This window comes from Monodon monoceros, unplaced genomic scaffold (genome assembly GCF_005190385.1).
Source record: "Monodon monoceros isolate NGI ecotype Baffin Bay Population unplaced genomic scaffold, NGI_Narwhal_1 Super_Scaffold_20, whole genome shotgun sequence".
NCBI classification, from domain to species: Eukaryota; Metazoa; Chordata; class Mammalia; order Artiodactyla; family Monodontidae; genus Monodon; species Monodon monoceros.
In genome coordinates this window covers 51013810-51027361 of record NW_021703777.1, presented here as the reverse complement: position 1 = coordinate 51027361, position 13552 = coordinate 51013810, and the positions used below count along the sequence as shown (strand labels likewise).

The 13552-nt window shown below is 36.8% G+C and overlaps 1 pseudogene; it reads right to left on the bottom strand.

Moving 5' to 3' along the window:
• Positions 1–742: 742 nt before the first annotated feature.
• LOC114902386 lies at positions 743–12688 on the bottom strand (annotated as a pseudogene).
• Positions 12689–13552: the final 864 nt, after the last annotated feature.

Here is a 13552-nt window from a genome sequence, read left to right as displayed (position 1 = left end):
CCAGATACTGATATAAACATGTAACAAAGATTATAAAATGTTATTCATTTAAATATATACAAACTCTTTTAAACTCAAATACTGTTTTTAACTCATCAAGTACATATATAAGATGAAGAAGGCACATTGAAAGAGAATATACTGCAACAGCCTAGACCATACTGTTAACTCGAATAAGCTGCAATTTTTTTGCAACAAAAATGCCTTGCCTTTTTCATTCCAACATGGACAGAGATTTTCCTTATAGGCATGTGAAAATTAATAAAGAGCAACCTCATTTAAAATGGAGTCAGAGGTCAGAAGGGAGAGCTCTTACACAGTACCAATTGGTCAATAACAGGAAGGACTCTCAATTACAGACCCCAACCAGAAGAGTCATCAACAGTTAAGAATTGTCAGTTACAGGTCTCAACAGGAAAGATGTACATTGCATCTCCTTCAGAAAATTGAACACCCCAGCAACTAAGCCGGTGAGAACATTTTCGCTCTGATTTCTCACTTTTGTCCAGTGGGTTTTCCTTCAAAACAATCCCTCCTAACTTCTTCATTTTTCTCTATAAAATGACATTCCTTCCTTTTTCTCTATAAAATGACATTCCTTTCCTTTGTTTATTGGACTTGCCTATGGCTTTTCCTATAGCCTGCTTGTCAGGAATTGTAATTATTTGCTGTTCCCAGATAAACCCATTTTGCTGGTTAAATTCCTGGCTGTTTTATTTTTTAGGTTAACAGACAACTGTAGCTATTTCTCAGTTGAACTCATTATTTTGGATTTAATAAAGATCATGTCATGTGTCCACATGTGAGTATTTAAGGCAGCGTCAGCTGCAAAATGTTTTGCGCACACTTCGCTTTATCTTTCTGACACTACACCATCAGATGATTTATCCTTGTGCCTAGGTTTGTTCTCTTGTGGGTTATCGTCCCCACACCCATTCTGTTTGGACACTGGCTGAAGTTACTTCAATTTGTTCACTATGAAGAGCTGCCTGAACAGAGAGACTTGGGACATATAACAGAGGCCACATTTGGGCACTGGTAAGAAGAATCATTCAATTTGTGTTACAGGTTGTTATCATAGAACTGCAGGAGATTTTTCATTATGAAACTGCACACAGCACATTTGTGAACCTTAAAAACATTTCTCTTTAGCTTTTCCAGTGACTGGGTAATAGTTCCTTTGGGAGATATAAAGTCTAAAACTGATTCTGAAACCAAGCAGGACCTTGGGGGGCTTTCCCCAGGATAGAGAACCCCATGACCCCTGCCTCTTGTTTGCAGAAAAACTGTTGGCCTCCTAGGCCTTCCTTGAGTTCCAAAGAAATTCAGTCAGAGAAGTAAGAAAATGCAGAAGCAAAGGAAAACAGTCAAGTGAGACAAAACAATAATAGTTTAAACATAAAACAAATTCAAGGACTTTTAGCTCCTCCTCAAGGCTATAGATCATATCCTGAGACATATCCTTGAGTTGTTTTGCAAATATTAAAACCCTCACCGGGTGGAAAAAATTAACTGCATATTGACCACCAGCACAAAGACCACCCCAGACCAGGTGAAACCAGAAGGTTGATGAATGAGATTCCCAAAACATCACCCTGCTACCACACCAACAACTGATAAGAGAATTGTGCATGAGTTGATCACACACTCTGCGATCCTTTCCCTCATACTGTTTTTATTTTCCTTTTTTAAAAAAATAAATTTATTTATTTTTGGCTGCATTGAGTCTTTGTTGCTGCACGTGGCCTTTCTCTAGGTGTGGCGAGTGGGGGCTACCCTTCATTGCGGTGTGTGGGCTTCTCATTGCAGTAGCTTCTCCTGTTGCAGAGCACAGCCTCTAGGCACATGGGCTTCAGTAGTTGTGGCACATGGGCTCAGTACTTGTGGCTTGCAGGCTGTAGAGCACAGGCTTAGTAGTTGTGGTGCATGGGCTTAGCTGCTCCGCGGCATGTGGGATCCTCCCAGACCAGGGCTCAAACCTGTGTCCCCTGCATTGGCAGGTGGATTCTTAACCATTGCACCACCAGGGAAGTGCCATATTTTTTTAAAAAAACCATTTTCTGAAAGTCATTAGGGAGTTCAGGTCTTTTGAGCATTAGCTGTCTCTTCTCCTTGTTTGATGCCTTGCAATGAATGCTGTAGTCCACTTCACCACCAACGGGTGTCAGTAGATTAGCTTTTCTGCACATCAGGTGAATGAACCCAAGTTTTGTTCTGCAACAGTTTTTCCATTTTCTCCTTTGGAGTGGAAAACTTGGCCTCTTCTTTTGCTTCCGTTTTCTTCTCATTTGTCACTTCTGTTCATTATTTTTTTTAGAGTCTCTTGTTACAACTTTTTAGAGTACTTATATGTAATTATGTATTAGAATGATAATTTGTTTACTTAAAAATCTTCAACAACAATTATTTATAGATGTTATACACTGTGCTGTGCATTGTGATGACTGAGAGACAGTTCAGAAAGAATCCCTGCCTTTTTAAGTTTACAGTCTAAAAAAGAAGATAGAAAAAGGACACAGGCAAAAACCAAGGGAAAAATGATCATAAATGCTGTAAAAGAAACAAACAGGTTTGGAGAAGTGAGACCAATTTACGGAAAAATTGTTGAAGTGGAAGTTTAATATCTGTCACCTCCTCCTATAAATGACTTTAATTTCCATGAAAAGAGGTGTCAGTACCTAACAGACTGTCTGTTCCACTGTAAGTGAATTGTAAATAAGTTGAATGAGAAAAATGAATGAATGGATGACTTACATTTATTAAATGTCTACCAATTTCACTGAACTGAGTTCGTTGTGTACATTATCTCATTTTATCCTTATAGCGACCCTAAGCCATCCATATTTTATAGGTAGTAATATCTTCATAGGTAATATGTATCTTGTCCAAAATCAGAGAACTTGTTACATGTCGGGCCATCTGATTCCAACATGGAGATGTGTGGCCAAGGTAATTAATCATTAGAGGTAATGGTTCTATAAAATTAGACTTATTCAGCACATAATAATATTCTTACTTCAGTCCTGTTCCATTTATTCTGTGCATTGACTTTTATTCACTTAAATTTTACATTTGAATGTAAGTAAATAATTGACTTTTATATGTATAATTTCTCCAAGATAAACATTTAAAAAACACTCTTTAAATTCAGTCATCATCTCCATAAATATTCTGTTATTCAAAGATTATATTGTGAGTTAATCTCTAACAACTCATATATGAAATAAAATGGGAAGGAGAGAGAAGAAAATGGTTAGTATATACAAATAACACATACATGTAACAAGAAAAGAGAAAATATCAAAGATACTTTAGTCCTCATTTCTGTAAATTGGTTATTATGTCATAGTTGATATCTGTGGCTTTCTTCTTTAGTGCCCATCTCATACTTCCTTGTCTTCAGCCAGAAACTTCTCTGGGTTCTTTACCTGGAGGGGTGATCCAAATCTCCACTCCTACAAGGTGTGCTTCTTTAACCAACTTGCCTTTTTTTGGTTGCTGTTAGTGTTCCATTAAGATTTGCAACTTGGTTTTGAAGCAAAAGAGGCATTCCAGAGAATCCCCTGAGTTCAAGACATCGTCCTATTTATCTCCATTTTGTCGCAGCAGCTAAACTTCCCCTTGATAATCAGAATGAGTCACTCCATACAATAGATTAACTTTTCTTTTTTTTTTTGCCTTTTGGTTGAGAGGCAAAAAAAGCCCCAAGTGACTAGGTGGTAGTCTCATCTTCCAATTCAGTGGAACCATTATGGAGTCCCCTGGTGGAAATCAAATAAGAAGAACAAACCTGACTCCATATTGGACCCATTCCTTTAGCTCTAACCTTTGTGCTCTGTTGCCTGTGCTTAGTCATACTGGCTGTGTCCCTTTGTAAAAGAATGTTGCCTATAGCCTGGAATATACATAATAGCCCTTTCTCAAGGCTCTGCCTCCCAGGCTTGATATTTAAAGGTATAAAGCTTTTCATTCACATAGAGATAAAAAGTTGCAAAACAGAGAATAATATTTGTCTTTTTGGAGGTTTATAGGAATATTGTGACTAGACCTATGTGGACAGGTGCAAGAGCAAAGGATTATCACATTCCCTCTGGGTCTGGTCAGCACCAAGAAGTTTGCAACAACCAGCCACATCCTCTTCTCTTTCAGTATAAAAGAAACCTGAATTCTAGCTTGAGTAAGATGGTTCTTTGGGACACTAGTCCACCATCTCCTCAGTCCTTGCCCCAACACGTCACCTTTCAATTTGTTGGCCTTTTGTGTGATGAACAGTACAAGTCTGGACTTGTTGACAGAAAGGTTCCCCATTGAGAACTGAGGTCAGTCGATGGAATGAGAAGCAAAAATTCTGCAGGTGTAAGAGTATAATCCCACTTCCACTTCTTGATTCTGGCACCTATGTATGCGGGATATGGGGAGATATCACTATATAATAGTCTCTGAATCAAAGCATACACTGCCTCCTATAAAACAAACAAAAAATCTTTTCAGGGTGTTGCCTTCCAAGTGTTGCTGTAACTCATCAGTGAGCCATTCCATCTTTCAATTAGGCTAGCTACTTCTGGGTGATGGGGCATATGTTAAAATCCATTGTAAACCCCATTCACTCTGTGCCTTGTCTATTCACTCTTTCCATGATGTCTTTAATGAGTGGAAGCTATTTGTTTTAATGTGCTTAAATTTATCATTTTTCTTTTTTTATGATTAACGCTGTCATCGTCTCTAACATGTTCGCCGTTGGGTCCGCATATAGCAGAATTGTTACAGGTGTTTGTGTAGGTGTGACTCTCTCCAGGTTCCTGGGAGGACTCCTACAGGGTCACTGAGTGGGTCCTTGGACAGGCAGGACTAGCCCTGGACCACAACTGAGTGAGGCTGGAACAGGGTCACAGAGCTGCTTTTAAGGTTCACAGCCAGGTCCAAGATCTGAAGGCCTGCCTCTGGGGGCATGAATAAGGGTGTGTCCTGCCAGGTCCCTGGGCAGGCATGACTGTGACTAGGAGGGATTGGAGCTGAATCAAAGGGGTTGCAGGACCTGCAGTTAGGTTGAGTTCAGGGAACCTGCCTCCAGGGGCACAGATGGGCATGACTCCCACTGGGTCCCTGGGCTGGCAGGAGTACATATAGACCACAGCTGCAGCTAAGGTTGGTTAGTTGAGGGGCTGAAGCTAGGTTATAGGGCTGCTTCAGGATCTGCAGTAGGGACCAAGATCTGCAGACCTGAGGCACGGGCAGGTGTGGCTCAGAGTCCTTTGGTGAATGATGCTAGTAGCAAGATGAAGGCCAATCAGGGCTCTAACCAAATCCATAGGAACATGGGGCTGTTTCCAGATCTGTAACTAGGATCATAGTTGGCCAGCCTACCACCAGGGTGCAGACCTACCAGACCTACCTTTTTAAATGCAGCTCTATTTACAGTAGCCAGGACATGGAAGCAACCTAAGTGTCCATCGGCAGATGAATGGATAAAGAAGATGTGGCACATATATACAATGGAATATTACTCAGCCATAAAAAGAAATGAAATTGAGTTATTTGTAATGAGGTGGATGGACCTAAAGTCTGTCATACAGAGTGAAGTAAGTCAGAAAGAGAAAAAGAAATACTGTATGCGAACACATATATATGGAATCTAAGAAAAAAAAAAGGTCATTAAGAACCTAGGGGCAAGATGGGAATAAAGACACAGACCTACTAGAGAATGGACTTGAGGATATGGGGAGGGGGAAGGGTAAGCTGTGACAAAGTGAGAGAGTGGCATGGACATATATACACTACCAAACGTAAAATAGATAGGTAGTGGGAAGCAGCCGCATAGCACAGGGAGGTCAGCTCGGTGCTTTGTGACCACCTAGAGGGGTGGGATAGGGAGGGTGGGAGGGAGGGAGATGCGAGAGGGAAGAGATACGGGAACATATGTATATGTATAACTGATTCACGTTGTTATAAAGCAGAAACTAACACACCATTGTAAAGCAATTATACTCCAATAAAGATGCTTAAAAAAAAAACAACATGGCCCTCCACAGTCTTGGGCTCCATAGGGCTTTCACCATCTAGATCCCATATCTCCCACAAAAGCACTCTTGTTTGTGGATGACTGCCAAATTATTGTTGCTGTGGGTGGATATGAGTGAGGGACATCCTATTCTGCCAACCTGTTGACATCCCTTGCCTAACAGTGAGCATTCTGTTAACTGAAATTTGAACCAAGTCTCTAAGATAGGTCATTCCTAATATAGCATACAGTAGCCTATTCTATTCTGTATTGAGCAAACTATATCTCTAGCATCATGTTCACATTCTAAGTTCTACAATCAAGATTTATATTTAAAAGCAGAATTCACTGTAGATCATAATTTGCTGCAGCAAAGAACAGCTAGAATGAGAATTTATTACAGATTAAAAATACAGGTGAAGCTCTATGGGACTTTTATGAGGAAAATAAGTGTTGGTGATTAAAGTTTGAAGCTTATCTACCATGAGGTGATGTTATAGAATACATTTAGAGAAAAGCTACCAAACAGCACAGGTATATTTTTTTCTCAAGCAATTTTTGTAGTATTTGTGGTTTGAATAAAGAAGATTAATCTTGATGCACGTGATGACAATATTAGTTTCTGGGTATGGAAAAATGGTTTGAAAACAGATTTCTGTTTAAATCCTGTCAGGGTAGACAATTTTATTATTTTATTTTACTTTTGAAGAGCAAAATTATTACCACAATATAAATCCATTTATATCTCTGGACTTTAATGAATAAGGAATGTTTCAGATCCAGAAATGACCAACATTGTGAAACGAATTACGAAAACTGAGGTTTTCAGATCTTTCTCCTGTGGTTTGGTATTGATATAATGTAATATATTATATTATTATAATTACTTTAAAACACTTAAGTATAAACCTTCTGGAATTATGCATATTTAAGTGTATATGTGTGTGTGAGTATGTGTGTGTGTATTTCTTTTCATTGGTACCCTAACAGGTGTTACCTAAGAAATGGCCTGTCGTTTATTAGACTACAACCCAGAGGAAAATCCTAAAGTCATTTTAATTTTTCATTTGAAGAGCTCGACGCGCAGGCTCAGCGTCTATGGCTCACGGGCCCAGCCGCTCCGCGGCAAGTGGGATCCTACCGGACCGGGGCACAAACCCGTGTCCCCTGCATCGGCAGGCAGACTCTCAACCACTGCGCCACCAGGGAAGCCCAACAATAAACTTTTGAGTAACTTTTTTTCTATGTATATACCTGAAGTTTAATAATTATGAAAGCACCTGGTTAGATTAGAAAAAGAAAATACAGTTTCTTATTCAAAACACAAGATCTCAGTTTTGTCTGGGTGCTAAACCTTACTAATAATTTTTTTTAAGTTATAGTAATTTAACTGTTTCATTTTTTAATTGGCTTATTCTATAACTTATTTTATCCCTTACAGATGTAAAGAAAGGGAAAGTGAACTCCCTGAAGATTTTTTAGGCTAGACAGTTCTTTCTGTCTCTCCATATTCTGCAGGTTTTTTACTGGTTTCCAACTCCTTTTCTCACTCATGAATCTGTTGCTTCCTCTTTGCTCCAAAACATAGTACCTTCAGGAAAATCAACATATACTGGTTATGATGGCCTTCCATTATTTATGCTTTTTTCAACAGACTGTGATACTTATTAATAGCAGTACTGCTGTCTCTCAACTGGAAAGATCATGAATTTTATTTTTAAGGTCACATAGATTCTTTGGTAACTGTTACGCATACCAGTAGATAAACCTCAAAGTTAACTTTAAAATCTTATATGGACAAGATAAAGAATGGTAAAATTATGACCAGGAGTCACTGTTGCCCTCAGTTCTAAGAGTTATTTTTTTAAAAAAGAAAAAGGAAGGAAAAAAAAAGAAGGAAAAGAAATAGGGTTAATGAGAATAAATATATCAGAACCGTTTGGAGATTTGTTGGTTGAAAGTGTTTTAGCACACCACCTGTCCTGAGAATTTTGCATTAAGAGAGTCTTACACAATTTTGGCAGCTCTGAGGTGTTCTGTGTTTTCAAAATATAGGATTACCATCACTGTCTATTTTTTACCAAATGGAAACTTTAGATTTTCTTTGGTAATTACAAATTATACAGATTCCAAGTTTTATGAAACATTTGAATCTACCGTGAAAATGCCTATTTCTGGTTTTCTGCTCTCCAAATCTTATCAATACAGGTAACTAACTGGTAATTACCATATGATACAAACAAAGGCCTTTTCTTTTTTTCTATTTCAGTGAGGCCCTACAGTTTTCATGATACAATTTAAGGATATTTAGCTTATGGATCTGTTTTAAAAAACTAATCTGCAAGGAATAATTGTATATAATGTTATTTAGATTTATTTAAAACTCATTTAAGAGAAGGATGCCTGGATGTATTTATCAGAATATATGGAAAACATTGCAAAGAGACGAAAGTCAGTTATATTATCCCATCCATTAGAAATAACCAGTATAACTAAACATTAAAAAAAAATTCCAGTTTAGAATACTTTAGGATAGGTATCTTTCTTAAAGGCCCAAGAGGGTAACTTTGTGATATTTAAAGGGCTTAAATTTTAGGATGCAAGATAAATGGCCTTTTTAAACCAAGCATTTTATATAGGAAAAGCATTTATTTTTCATTTTAAAGCTATCAAATAGGTATGATATCCATACTTTAGAAATGAGCAAAGATGTTTGCTGTGATACTGGATATTACAGCTCCTGCAGTCATTCTTTCCATTTTTAAGGGTGTATTCTAGCAGTGGAAGCATCTAGCATGTCAATGATTGTACTAATTCAGAAAAAAACCCATTAATATTAGTTTTCATTTTTTTGAACTTTAAGTTTTTGAGAAAAGGGTACAGTTGGAGGTTATCACCCACAAATATATTTAAATGGGTATTTCTTACTTTGAATTTAAAGTAATCTTATTAATTTCTATTTTAAATACATAGTTATATATTTAGTTACGTTGCCAGTTTTTAAAGTTCTCAATTTCAGTGAGACAAAGTATACTAAAATGTTTAAATAGCTACATTCATTCTTATATTTTAACATTTCACCAACCATTCTGGCTTACAGAACTTGCATTCTGGTTCCATGTTATGACACATGCCCCTTGGTTTTAAAAACAAAAAAAACCCTTCCACTTTGTTAAACTATTTTACCAAGTGGAATGAACCAGCCAGCACATCTAATGTACTTATCTACTTATCATTGGTGACTCTGTTACCTTCTAACTACTGAACCAGTCTCTCCTGATGTATAAATGATTCCCTGGGAGACTTTGGAAGCTGTATTAACTCTTTCAGTCTTTTATTTTATCTCTTATTATTTTTTTCTCATAATTAATCTAAATAGAAGGCAGTTATCTAGTTTAGTGGCTATTACTTTGAAGATTCTCGGATCATGTTTTAGTTTCTTTTAGCTTTGTAGCCCCTGAGAAATACATTACTTTATAATGTAATGGCAATTTGTACTAGTATACCACACAGAGAGAATTATTCTTATTATTTGATGAATGAACAATCTCAAAATTATAATATTGTAACTGAAAGGACTTTGAGATTTAAGGAACTGATGAAAAGAATTAGAAACTTTTGTGTAGTACTTACTCTATTTTCAGTCATCTGCAAAATGTGAAGTTATAGCTTTGGAATATAGATCCAAGTGAGAGAAAAAACTAGTAAAATTCACATCTGGAAAGTACCTAAAGTTGCTAAAAGGTAGTAAATGTGGTTTTCAGTGTAAGTTATTGACATAAGATGATTTATTTATAATATATTTAGATTTTGAAAGTTACTGAGAGAAACATACATACAAACTAGATTTTCTTTTCTGAATCAGTGGAACAGAATTGTGGGGGAGCTTTATTACAGTAACCATGTCTATGAAGAATATTTACAGCTAAGCCTACTCCTATAGGCTTTAAGCTCAAATCATCAAAATTTAAATTAAGTTATTCCTTATTTTGCCTATACCGATTTTTTTCTTTCAGTGTCATTTTTGCTTGACAAAATGTTGGTGACATAGTGTATTTTTATTTGGTAGGTCCTTAGCAAGAATAATTTGCCAAAAGCAATAATGGCTCAGATTAACAATGAAGTGGAATTGAACCAATTTCCAGCTTCTACTAAGGAGCAGACATTCTATGGGTATTTCATTTTTAGATTATAAATATGTTAAGATTTATTAATGGAGAGTTAAGCCTATGTCAGATTATGGGAGGAAGACTGTTAGTGACATCATAGTTGTACTTTTATTTTCTAACTTCATACTCAACTAATACAGTTAGATATTTCTACTACATCATAGTGATTATATTTTTATGATAAAAAGGTAATATTTCCGTATCTTTACAAATTGTCTCTGCAGAGATGTCAGGCGATGATGTTATTGGCATCTCGATTTGGCAGTATCCAAAAAATGAGACTGCCTTAAAGTATACGTGCTACTTCGGTTACGTATCTCTCTCTGCCTAGGGGCCAGGCCAGTTCCAACGAATACCAAGATTCTCGTACATAATAGTTTATAAAGAATTTAAGCGTTCAGACAGTTGGTTGAAAACAGAAAACTTAACAAAATTTTTTTTAAACTAAAATTTTTAAATTTCAGTTTGAAGTGCCTGGTTTATAAATCAGATTCTTTGATTATTACCTTTCTCTTTTAAACTGAATAATTTTGCTGATTAAACTTAAAGCCCTGGGCTCAATTGTGATGATTTATTGATAAAATTGCTTCTTGAGGATTTGAGGTCCTACAGTGTCATGACGTTTATTAAATTGTCCTTGTTTTCCCAAATACTGGTCTAACCATATCAAGACGTCACTATTCAATTAAACAAGTTAAGAAATCATCCTGTAAATGAATGTTTAAGTTACTAAATTATATCATCTGCTGTGGAAGTATCAATGTCCCCTACATTAAGAGGCGCTGTCATCTCCTCAAAACACATGCTGTTTCCTTGGTATTAGTGGAGACTGTGCTCATTTAAAGATGGGAAACCTTTCATGCAGTTCCTAGAAACACTTGTTTTTTCTAGAAAGAAACTTTTCTATGATTAGTTTATAATTATGTTTTCTCTAAGTGCTTTCTTTATTTCAGTTATCAATTTAATTTTCAAGTTGACAAATGCTATGTAAAGTCTCTCATACTGAGACCGGTCCATTAAATTATTGAAAGTTGCACTGCTCTTCATCTTTCAGGTGTCTGAAGTGAATGCCATCAGGTGTTTGGAAGGAGTAAGATGATAAACTTTATTCATTTTCCTTATACAAAGCGATGGCTTCTAATGCTTATATTTCAAGTTTTTTTTTTAAAGACAATAACCCCTAATAGAGTAAAATTTGCATTATCTTCATGGCAGTACGCGTTTCAGGACACCTAGGAGCCTTGCCTGGGCACCCTATTCCCGTCCAGAACCCTGAGTACCCCCAGACCCCCTGGACCTGATAAGCAACATCCAGGCCCGTAGCCCTTCGGAGCCACTCTGTGTATGCCGAGTGTAGGGCAACACACTGAAATCTTTCTTGGGACAGCTTGAAAACCCCAGCACTCCCAGAGGTTCACGAACACCGTTCTGGCAGGTCCACCATGCCGTGGAAATCTGACTCATTGCCCTAATCTGAGCTGCACTGAGAAAAACACTCGGCTTCGCATTCCATCTAGGACCTCTTGCCTGAATTCACCCTGCCTCCGGGAGAAAGTTGGCTTGCGTTCCGACTGCATCTAAAGCCCATGTGACTCTGCAGGCTTTTGAAGAACCACAGGCCCGTAGGCCTAGCTAGGGCGTTCCTTCGTTGAGGCAGTTCAGGTCCCAATAATGTATTTGATTTTTTCTGTTGTTGCTGGTGCTTCCTGTTGCATCAGATAGAGATTGTCTGTCTTTTTGTAGGGTACCCTTGTGACACTTATGCCCAGTTGGAAAATACTATATAGCTTCTTTGTGCCTCTGCTATCTTTTCAAGAGCCATTTTATAAAAATCCTAGGTAGCCTATTTTAGTATTTAAATATATATATACGTGTGAGAGATACTTTTAAAACAGACTTTTATTTTACTTTAACATTCCTGAATTCACATTTTTAAGATTAAACTTAAACTTTCCAGAATTTGAATTTACCTTTTTCCGCAGCAGTGTAATAGACCATAATTCAGCAATAGAAGAAATTGATGTCTGGTTAAAGGAAACAGATGTGAAGGGAAAATAATTGTTTTAATGTAACAGAAATGAATTTTTAAATAAAATTATTTTGTTTCATAATTTTGTATTTGCTGCTACAGTTGCTCAATATTTTATAGAGCTAACATATAAATCTGGCTCCATTCAAAAACTGGAGTACTTTCTAATACCACCAGCCTAGGAGGAAACTATGCACCAGTCTTCCAGATGGGTGACTGATGGCCTTGTTTAGCTGATGCATACTTTAAAATTCACCTATAGCCCAACATCAAGGAAGTTTGGGAGAAACTTTTATCTTTATAGTTATAGAATTATGATTCTTTTTGGGCACTGGCATTTTGTGAAAACTTTGGGGGAGGGAGGGTGAGGCTGGGGAAGAAATGTGAATTATGTAGAAGGGTGTTTTCATGTTTTCTACCCTGTCCTAGAACCAGTACAACTTTCTTACCTGTGTCAGGTCCTAGTTCACCAGCTTTGTGTCCAGTGATCATCTCATACAAGTTTGGCTATACTTGGTGATAGTGCCCATAGCTAAGTTATTTGGCATGTTTGACTTTCAACAGTAATAAAAATGGTTTTGGATTTTGTTTTATTTCCTAAAAATATATACAATGTCAGAACTTCACATTTTATATACTAGTATCTGGCTATTAGTATTTTACAGGAACCATAGTTCTTGGTGACTATATATATATATATATATATATATATATATATATATATATATGGTGGGCCAAAAAATTCGTTCAGTATTTTCTGTAAGATGGCTCCAGTAGCACTTAGTTGCCTTTAACTTCATTCAAAACAATTTTGTTAGATTGCATGTGACAGCTGTCATATCACCGTGCATTTAAGAAAAGACATCAAAATTGGTGAATTTTTGTGTAGCCATTGTAATATTGAAAAGGGAAGAAAAGAAGCAACATTTTTGGCATATTATGTTTATTATTTCAAGAAAAGTAAAAACATAACTGAAACGTGAAAAAAGATTTGTGTAGCATGTGGAGAAGGTGCTGTGACTGATCGAATGTGTCAAAAGTGGTTTGCGATGTTTCGTGCTGGAGATTTCTCACTGGACAATGCTGCAGGGTAGGTAGACCAGTTGAAATTGATACCGATCATATTGAAACAATAACTGAGAAAAATCAACGTTATACCATGAGGGAGATAGCCAACATACTCAATATCCAAATCAGGCGTTGAAAATAATTTGCACCAGCTTGGTTATATGAATTGCTTTCATGTTTGGGTTCCTCATAAGTTAAGCTGAAAAAACCTTCTTGACCATATTTCCTCATACGATTCTCTACTGAAATGTAATGAAAACATTCCCTTTTTAAAACAAATTGTGATGG